Genomic DNA, 11,113 nt, shown 5'->3' with positions numbered 1-11,113 from the left:
TTGCTTGAATCTGGGAGGTGGAGGTTGTGGTGAGCCGAGATTGTGCCACTGCACTCCAGCCTGGGCGACAGAGCGAGACTTCGTCTCAAACTAATACTAATACTAATCATCATCATCATCATCATCTCTGGTGGTGCGTGCAGAGCAGCCTGGTGGGATGAAGAGGCCCAGCTGGTGCGCTGCGTGGCCACAGCCAGAGTGTGAGGCCAAGCTTGGCATGCAGGTGCTCACCCAGTCAGGCAGTGAGCAGGGGGCGGCCTGGGCCACGAGGCTTGCCCCCAGCTGGCCAACCGCCGTGCCCTCTAAGAGTTGGACCCCTGGCAGGCCAGGAGCCCAATTCGCCCCCTTGCCCACTAGGGGGTGGTGATGGCAGCAGAGGCGGCCATGGGTACTTTAGAATAAGAGAGCTTCAATCTGTCCTTCTCCGCCTCTGATGCAGAATTTGATGCTGTGGTTGCATAATTAGAGGACATTGTCATGGATGAAAAGTTCCACTTATTACAGAGAAATTTTATAGACAAGTACTACCTGGAGTTTTGAGGACACGGAAGAGAATAAACTAACCTACGTGCCTATTTTTAATAAATATATTTTTTTTGGCAGAAAAAATATGTTGAAGAATAACCTCTGTAGCAGATTCCTGGATTCAATGTAGCAGTTTTCACAACTATGTTACAGCATCATAAAGATGAAGTGGCTGGTGGCATATTCGACATGCTGCTCACCTTTACCAATGTTTTGGCTTTTAAATAAATGTTTTTGGACTACAGAGCAGAAAAAGAAGGCTGGGGACTGGACTTAAGCAGTGGTCCAGTGGTGACTTTGTTGTGCAAATAATCTATACCAGCTTTCCAGAACAATCTGCAACACTAGGTCCTACCTCCAGCCAATAAATGGGATCATTCTGGATGTCACCGACCCAATAAGCCAACATAGTCTGCTCATGATGATGACAGAAGAATATGTCTTGGAAGGACTGACTCTGTTCTGCAATTCTTCATTCATACTAAGTATCAATAGGTCAAAACCAAAATGACCTAACCCTTCTGGACCTATTTCTCCTGAAACGCCTTATTGTATTCATTAACCTTAAGAATCCTCCCCACTTAGTAACCCTGGTACTCCTCCCCTCTTCAAGTAGGCACCTCTCTCAGGTGTTTCTGAGTTGAACTCCTCTGGAGCAGGCCATGTCAATCATTCCACCTGGGAGGCCCCGTCCCCCACTATACATGTTGGTGTGTAACAGTGTGGAACAATCCACCATCAACACTCTCTGTCCCAGCAGGCTTTACATGAATCTTTTTATGCACTCACACCTCCTATTTACATGAGTCAGGGTTTCAGCCCTTCAGCTTCATTGTGGTTTCTGATATTTATCTAGAGTGTTATTCAAGCCAGCTGCCCATCTTGAGATTTCAGAATCTCCTATGACCGCAGCTTGTATTGGCCATAGGAATCAATGGAAAGAGATGTCCGTTACATAAAAGCTACATGCAAAGAGCAACTCCTCGTTTTAATATTTGTAGTCCTTGTGTCACTGTCTTCTGCTAATCCCATTGTTTCTAGAAGTCTCTTTTAAGTTTTAATTTTTTAAAAAATTTGATAGATGAATACTCAGGCTAACCTAGTAGGTATGATCTTGGAACTTCCATGATTACCCACTTAAAGATCGAAGTATTATATGCTATGTTCTTTTTAGTCAGTGCTGTGAAGGCAAAAATACTTTCTACGTTGGCATTCATTCTTATTTTACTGGGTACCTATGAATGTATGCTGTTTGCTAGAAATAGACTAAAAGATATCTTCTACTTTTTTTTTTTTTTTGAGATGGAGTCTTGCTCTGTTGCCCAGGCTGGAGTGCAGTGGCGCCATCTCGGCTCACTGCAAGCTCCGCCTCCTGGGTTCACGCCATTCTCCTGCCTCAGCCTCCCGAGTAGCTGGGACTACAGGCGCCTGCCACCACGCCCGGCTAATTTTTTGTATTTTTAGTAGAGATGGGGTTTCACCGTGGTCTCGATCTCCTGACCTAGTGATCCGCCCGCCTCGGCCTCCCAAAGTGCTGGGATTACAAGCGTGAGCCACCGCGCCCGGCCTCTATCTTGTTCTTATAACATGTTGGTGTATTTGCATGTTTGCTGAAAATCCTTTCTGTATAAACCAGTTTGCTAGGTCTCTGGGTTAGGTAGGGACTCTGCAGTTTTCTCCTGCCCTAAGTGTCTGCTACTGGGATGGTGTTCCACTGGTCCAGGTGAGCATGAGTAGGAGGTAATAAACAGCTTTAATGGGCATTTGTCTGCTTTGGTTTACTGCAATATGTGGTAAACTACTTATCAGGAAACATGTATATAATCTCTAGAAAGAAGCAAAAACATAGTAGTTCGTTTCCCAATGAGTACCTTTGAAATTTTTAGTAGTAAAAATAAGAATCTGTACTGAAAATAAATAGATCATCTGTAATGGAGGTAGGAGGTGATATGAACAAGACAGAAGTAAAATACCACAAAAAAGAACCCCATTTAAGTGGGGAGGTATATGATTAAATTTCAAATATTTCCTAGTTTTTGTATTGTTCAGAAAGTGTATATAAATGTGATTAACTTTTGACTTTTAGTAAGCAAATAAGTAAAATTTTAAGTTACTTCTAGATGAATAATTTTTTTTTTTTTTTTTAAGACAGGGTCTCGCTTTGTTACCCAGGCTAGAGTGCAGTGGTGTGAACACAGCTCACTGCAGCCTTGACCTCCCAGGCTCAGCCCCCCAAGTAGCTTGGACTACAGGGGTGCACACCACCACTCCTGGCTAATTTTTGTATTTTCTGTAGAGACAAGGTTTTGCTGTGTTGCCCAGGCTGGTCTTGAGCTCCTGGGCTCAAGCAATGTGCCCACCTTGGCATCCCAAAGTGTTGGGATTATAGGTGTGAGCTGCTATGGCCGGCCTAGAATGTTTATATTTTTAACCAGTGGAGAAAATAAAAGAATAAAGGGAACTTGATCAGCAAAATGGAAGTTAGAAAGGGAGAGACAAGGAAAAAAATAGAAAAATAATTAAAAAATCAGAATACTGTAAATAGAAAGTACAAAATAACATGACAGACATGTCAAAATGTACAAATCATTACAATGAATGTATGAACTGAATTTATTAACTGGAACAGATATTATTACAAAATATAGATGTAAGTTGTTTACAAGGGAACAACTTAAACTTCAGGATTCAAAGAAGTTGACAGTAAAAGAATGGGAAAAGCTATAGCTGGAAATTACTAACAGATATAAGGCTGGGGTAGCTATATTAATATTAAAAAATAAACTTTATGTCAGGAAACATTATTAGAAATAATAATGAAAGGAGGAAAATTCTCTAGGAAGACGTAGCAGTTATAAACTTGTTTGCAATTAATAACCTCAAAATATGTAAAGCCAAAATCAACAGAATTTCGGGGGAAAAGTAATAAATAACAAACATAGCACAAGATTTTAACAAATGACTCTCAGTAATTGATGTATTAAGAGAAGCAAAAAATCTAAGGAAGATTAGCAAAATTTAAAAATTTAATATAATGGAAATAAAGTAATTATATTCAACAATTAGGGGATTTATATTCTTTTAAATAATTCATGTAGCATTTACAAAAGTATGCTAGGCCAGACAGCATAACTTATCAGCTTTTCATTTCTAGAGATTGGAATTTTATGTAAGTAGAATCATACAGCATATACTCTTCTATTTTGGCCTAGCTTCTCTCAGTATAATTATTCTGAGGTTCATGCATGTTGATGTATGTATCAATAGTTCATTCACTTTTATTGCTGAGTAGAATGCTTTATTTATTCATTCAACAGTTAATAGACATTTGGGTTTTTCTAGTTTTTGCCTATTATAAATCAAACTACTAGGAACATTCATGTACAAATGTTTACATGGACCTATGCTTTCATTTTCATTGGAGTGATAGGGCTGTAATATAGTAGAAATGTGTTTAAGATTTTTTAAAATTGCCAAACTTTTTAATAAACATTTTACATTCCCATCAATGGTGTATGATATTCCTTGGTGCTCTATATTCTCACCAAAGTTGGTAGGCTTTTTAATTGTAGCAGTTCTAGTCGTGCTATCTCATTATGGTTTGACATTGCACTTCCCTGGTGACTAATGATGTCGAGCATCTTGTCAAATGCTTATTTATCATTTCTAGGTCCTTTTTTGGAAAGTGTTCAAATCTTTACTCATTTTTTTTTGGTGTTGTCCTATCCTTTTTGAGTGGCAAGAGTTCATTATATAGTCTGGATACAAGTTCATTATTTAATGTCTTAGTCCATTTTCACTGTTAAAACAAAATGTGAGACTGGGTAATTTATTAAGAAGAGAAATGTATGTCTTCACAGTACTGCAGGCTGAGAAGTATAAGATCAAGGCATTGGCAGGTTCGGTGTCTGGTGGCCTGTTTCTCATAGATGGCTCTGTGTAGGTATTCTCACATGGTGGAAGGTGAAGGGCAAAAAGGGGTGAATGCTATGTCCTCACATGGCAGAAGAGCAAAAAGGGGATTAAGTTTCAAATTTGAGTTGGGCGATGTGGCACGTGCCTGTAGTCTTAGCTACTTAGAAGGCTGAGGCAGTTCAAGGTTGTAGTGTGTGATGACGCTGCACGTGTCAATAGCCACTGCACTCCTGCCTGGGCAGCATAGCAAGATCCAATCTCTAAAAAGAATGGTTTGAACATGAATTTTGGAGGGAAAGAATTCAAACCATAGCATTGGATAAATATTTTGCAAATATTTTTTCTCAGTTGGTGGGTTGTATTTTTATTTTTATAGCAATGCCTTTTGAAGAGAAGAAGTTTTGGATTTTAGTGAAGTCAATTTAAAAATTTTTCTTTTGTGCTTTTTGTGTTCTTTAAGATGTATTTCCCAAATTCAAAAAGAGATTGTCCTTTGAAGAGAAGGTGAAGCAAGATGGGCAAAGAGAAGCCTTCACTGAATGCCCTCCTTGCAGGAATGCCAAACCGCACAACTATCCACGCAAAAACGAACCTTCATAGGAACCAAAAGTCAAGTGATCAGAGTACCTGGTTTTAACTTCATACCACTGAAAGAGGAACTGAAGAGGATAAGAAAGATTGTCTTGAATTCCCGATTCAAGGGGAATCAAAAGGCCACTCTTCCCCACTTCCCCAGCAGCAACTGTGTGGCGTAGAAAGAGAATCTCTGCACTTGGAAATGGGAGAGTGCAGTGATTGTGGGACTTTGCATTGGAACTCAGTGCTACTCTGTCACAGTGGAAAGCAGCACAAGGAAGAACTCAGCCAGTGCCCATGGAGGGAGCATTTAGACCAGCCCTAGCCACTGGAAAATTGCCTGTTCCAGCAATCAGAAACTGAGTTCCAGTGAGCCCCACTATAGCAGGCTAAGGTGCTCTGGTGTCCTAAACAAAACTGAAAGGCAGTCTGGGCCACAAGGATTATAATTCCTGGCCTAGTCCTGGTGCTGTGCTGGGCTTGAAGCCAGTGGACTTGAGGGGCATGCAACGTAGTGAGACACCAGCTTGGAGTGGCCATGGAAGTCCTTGTGTCACACCTTCCCCCACCCCAGATTGCACAGCTCACAGCTCTGGGAGAGACTCCTTTCATCCATATGAGGAGAGGAGAGGGAAGATTAAAGCAGACTTTGTTTTGCAACTCAGATACCAGCTCAGCTGCAGCAGGATTATATAACAGGCAGAATCATGAGGCTTCCATTCCAGACCCTAGCTCCCAGATGACATTTCTAGATACACCCTGGGCCAGAAAGGAACCTGCTGCCTTGAAGGGAAGGAGCCACTCCTGGCAGGATTTATCACTTCCTGACTAAAGAGCCCTAGGGTCCTGAATAATCAGCAGTGGTAGCCAAGCAGTACCTGCTGTGGTCCTTGGGTGAAGACATAGAGTTGTGCTGGCTTCAGGTATGACCCAGTATATTCTCAGCTGTCATGGCTGTGGGGAGATTCCTTCTGCATGATAAAAGGAGAGGGAAGATTAAAGGTGACTTTGTTTTGCAGCTTAGGTATCACCTTAGCCACAGTGGGTTAGATCACAGACTTTTTGGGTTTCTGATTCGAGGCCTTGCCTCTTGGGCGGCATTACTGGACCTTCCCTGGGCCAGGGGGTGCCACTGCCATGAAGGGAGAGTCCAGGCCTGGCAGCATGATCAAAAGCTGAGTAAAGAGACTTTGGTTCAAACAGAAATTTTAGAGTTGGAAAATGCAATTGACATACTGTGGAATGCATCAGAGTCTCTTAATAGCAGACCTGGTCAGGCAGAAGAAAGAATTAGTAAGCTTGAAGACAGGTTATTTGATAATACATAGTCAGAGGAGACAAAAGAGAAAAGAATAAAGAAGAGTGCAGCACACCTCCAAGATCTAGAAGGGCAAAATCAACACACAAAAATCAGTAGCATTTCTTTATTCCCACAGCAAATAAACAGTAAAAGAAATACGTTAAAATGTCCCTACTACCCAAAACAATCTACAGATTCAGTGCAACCTATATTAAAATACCAATGACATTCTTCACAAAAATAGAAAAGAAAATCCTAAAATTTACATAGAAACACAAAAGACCTGTAATAGCCAAAGCTATTCTGACCAAAAGAACAAACCTGGATGAATCACATTATCTGACTTCAAATTATACTGCAAAGCTATAGTAACCAAAACAGCATGATACTGGAAAGAAAACAGATGCATGTACCAATAGAACAGAATAGAGAAAAAAGAAACAAATCTATACATCTACAGTGAACTCATTTTTAACAAAGGAGCCAAGAACATATGTTGGGAGAAAAGACAGTCTCTTTATTAAATGGTGCTGAGAAAATTGGATATTGCTATGCAGAAGAACGAAACTAGATCCCTATTTCTCATCATATCCAAATTTCAAATCAAAATGGATTAAATACTTAAATCTAAGACCTAAAACTTTAAAACTACTAAAAGAAAACATTGAGGAAACTCTCTGGAATGTTGAACTGGGCAAAGATTTCTTGAGTAATACCTCATAAGCAGAGCCAACCAAAGCAAAAATGGACAAACGGGATCACATCAAGACAAGCAGCTTCTGAACAGCAAAGGAAATAATCAATAAAATGAAGAGACAACCCACAGGATGGGAGAAACTATTTCCAAACTATCCATCTGACAAGGGATTAGAACCAGAATATATAAGGTGCTCAAACAATTCTATAAGAAAAAATCTAATAGTCTGATTAAAAGTGGGCAAAAGATTTGAATAGACATTTCTCAAAAGTAGATATACAAATAGAAAACAGGCATATGAAAAGGTGGTCAACATCACTGATCATCAGAGAAATACAAATCAAAGCCACAATGAGATATCACCTCACCCTAGTTAAAATGTCTTTTATCTAAAAGACAGATATTAATGAATGCTGGTGAAGATGTGGCGAAAAGGAAATCCTCATACACTGCTGGTTAGTATAACCACTATAGAGAGCAGTTTGGAGGTTCCTCAAAGATGAAAAATAGAGTTATCATACAACCCAGCAATCCCATGGCTAGGTGTATATTTAAAAAAAATGAGAATTGAACAATGAGAACACACGGACACAGGAAGGGGAACATCACACACTGGGGACTGTTGGGGGGTGGGGGGCGGGGGGAGGGATAGCATCAGGAGATATACCTAATGCTAAATGACAAGTTAATGAGTGCAGCACACCAACATGACACATGTATACATATGTAACAAACCTGCACGTTGTGCACATGTACCTTAAAACTTAAAGTATAATAATAATAAAATTTAAAAAAATGAAACCAGAATATCCAAGAGATATCTGCACTCCTATGTTTATTGCAGCACTATTCACAATAGCCAAGATTTGGATGCAACCTAAGTGTCCATCCACAGAAGAATGGATTAAAAAATATGGTACATATACACAATGGAGTACTAGTCAACCATAAAAAAGAATGAAACCCTGTCATTTGCAACAACATGGATAAAACTGGAGGTCATTATGTTAAGTGAAATCAGCCAGACACAGAAAGACAAACTTTGCATGTTCTTGCTTATTTGTGGGAGCTAAAAATTAAAACAATTAAACTAATGCAGATAGAGAATGAATGATAGTTACCAGAGGCTGGGAAGTAGGGCAGGTAGGGGGTGGAAATGGAGATGGCTAATGGCTTCAAAAATATAGACAGATAGATAGAATGAGTATGATCTAATAAATGATAGCACGACAGGGTGACTACAGTCAATAATAATTTATTGTGCATTTTAAAATAACTGAGAGTACAATTAGATTGTTTGTAACTTAAATAAAGGAAAAGTGTTTGAGGTGATGGGCAACCCACTTACCCTGACGTGATTATTATGCATTGCATGCCTATATCAAAATATTTCATGTACTCCATAAATATATTCACCCGTTATATACCTACACAAATTAAAAAATAAAAATTAAAAAAATGTACTTTGGGAGGCTGAAGCAGTAAGACTGCTTAAGCGTAGGAGTTTGAGTCCAGCCTGGGCAACAAGACATAACCCCATCTCTACAAAAAATTAAAAAATTAGCCAGGCACAGTAGTGCGTGCCTTTAGTCCTTGCTACTTGGGAGGTTGAGGTGGGAAGATCCCTTGAACCTGAGTTCAAGGCTGCAATGAGCTATAGTCATGCCACCATACTCCAGGCTGGGCAACAGAGCAAGGCCCTGTATCTAAAAAAAATTGTATTATTTTCTTTTTAAATATTTTGTAGAATTCACCAGCGAAAACACCTGAGCCCTAAATTTGTTTTGTGGAAATATTCTTAAAAATACAAATCCAATATCTCTAATAGGTATTAGAGCTGTACAGATTATCCAATTATTCTAGAGTGAATTTTAGTTATTATGTATTTCAAGGAATCTTTCCATTTTATTGGATATCTCAAATTTGTAGGTATTTATAATATTCCCTTATATTATATTTTATTATTTGTGGGATCTGTAGTTATATCTCCTCTCTCTTTTAGGTTATGTCTTTTCTTTTTATACTGATTGATCTGGCTAGAGATTTATCACTTTCATTTGTCTATTCAAAGGACCAACTCTTAGTGTTTTTATTGATTTTCACTATTGCTTTTATGTTTTCCATTTCATTGATGTGTACTCTGATGTTATTCCTTTCTTCCACTCCTTTTGGTTATAATTTGGTCTTTTTTTTTTTTAAGTCATGTTGGGAACAGGCCCCCAAATCTGGCCATAAACTGGCCCCCAAACTCACCATAAACAAAATCTCTGCAGAACCGTGACATGTTCTTCATGGCCATGAGGCCCATGCTAGAAGGTTGTCGGTTTACTGGAATGAGGGCAAGGAACACCTTGTCCACCCAGGGCAGAAAACCGTTTAAAGGCATTCCTGAACTACAAACAATAGCATGAGAGATTTGTGCCTTAAGGACATGTTCCTGCTGCAGATAACTAGCCAGAGCCCATCCCTTTATTTCAGCCCATCCCTTTGTTTCCTGTAAGGAATATTTTAGTTAATCTATAATCTATAGAAATAATGTTTATCACTAGCTTGCTGTCAATAAATATGTGGGTAAATCTCTATTCGAGGCTCTCAACTCTGAAGGCTGTGAGAACCCTCATTTCCCACTCCACACTCTGTATTTCTGTGTATGTGTCTTTAATTCCTCTAGCACTGCTGGGCTAGGGTCTCCACAACTGACTTGGTCTCTGATTGGAGACCTTCTTCTATTCTAATGTAAGTTTTAAGTGCCATGAATTTCCCTCTAGATGATGTGTTTGCTGCATCTGGCTAATTTTGATATTTTATTTTTAATTAGTTCAAAATACTTTGTAATTTATATTTTGATTTTTACTTTCTACTTATTCTGGAATGCAACTGAGTTATATAGAAACTATTTTATCCTTTCTAAGCTTGCTTTGAAACTTTTTAATATGGAGCAGAGCAGTCTTTAGTCTATGCCTAATCTTTCTCCATTACTATGCCCTTCTGAATGCTCAGTGTTGCCAGTGTGTTAGAAAGTTCTTCCATTCTGCCTGGGGAGAACACGAACTATTCCTGATGCCAAGTGAACTCTGGAGACTGTTCCCTCTAGTCCTTTTGAATGGTTCTTTCCCTGAACTTGTGTACTTTCCCTATATGCATGTGCTGGTAAGTTCTCAGCTGAAACTTCAAGGGGAACTCTCTTCAAATCTCTAGAGCCACTTCTTTGTGCAGTTTTCCTCTCCTCCCTGGCAGTTTGCTCTGGGAACTCTTGCCACTGGGGATTCCAAGATTTATCTCCTTAAATCGGTGGTCTGGAAACTTTGCAGATACGAAGCTAGAACAAGTGTGAGGCTCACATTTGCTTCAGTTTTCTCAAGGATCATGATCCTGTGTTACTCAACATAAAATGTCTGAAAAACCTATTTCATGTATTTTGCCCAGTTTTAAAATTACTGCAGGCAAGAATCAGTCCAGCCACTGCTACTTCATCTTGCCATGCAGTTTTTTTTTTTAAAGTAAATATGACCTTAGATTTTGTTGAGAGCAACTGAGGTAAATAGTTTCTTGGTACTTGGAACTGGTTAGACAGCACTTGAAATTTCATGTTAAATATACTTTTTAAAAATGCATGGGTAACTTTGGCTGTAGCCAGAAGTGTGTGACTAGAATTAAAATGTGTTTAGTGTGGGGAATGATAATTGTTTTCAAGAATTTCTTTCCCATATAACAGTCAGAGTGATTCTTTTAAATTAGAAATCAAATCATATCACTAATTTCCTGAAGTGAAGACACTTCTATGAGTTTCCATTACACTAGAATGAAATCTAAATTCCACACCAAAACCTATAAGGCCTTATATGATCTGGCCAGAGCCAGCTTCTGACCTCCTCTTTTTTTTTTTTTTTTTTTTTTTAGATGGAGTCTCGCTCTGTCTCCCATGCTGGAGTGCAGTGGCACGATCTTGGCTCACTGCAACCTCTGCCTCCTGGATTCAGGCCATTCTCCTGCCTCAGCCTCCCAAGTAGCTGGGACTACAGGCGCTTGCCACCATGCCTAGCTAATTTTTTGTATTTTTAGTAGAGATGGTGTTTCACCAAGTTAGCCAAGATGGTCTC

The 11,113-nt window shown here is 39.4% G+C and overlaps 1 pseudogene; it reads left to right on the top strand.

Annotated features, from left to right (window-relative positions):
• The first annotated feature begins 384 nt into the window (after positions 1–384).
• LOC129470695 (ADP-ribosylation factor-like protein 2-binding protein) lies at positions 385–873 on the top strand (annotated as a pseudogene).
• Positions 874–11,113: the final 10,240 nt, after the last annotated feature.

Source organism: Symphalangus syndactylus, chromosome 20 (assembly GCF_028878055.3).
Source record: "Symphalangus syndactylus isolate Jambi chromosome 20, NHGRI_mSymSyn1-v2.1_pri, whole genome shotgun sequence".
Classification (NCBI taxonomy): Eukaryota; Metazoa; Chordata; class Mammalia; order Primates; family Hylobatidae; genus Symphalangus; species Symphalangus syndactylus.
The sequence above is the reverse complement of the archived record's forward strand: the minus strand, read 5'-3'. Positions and strand labels throughout refer to the sequence as shown.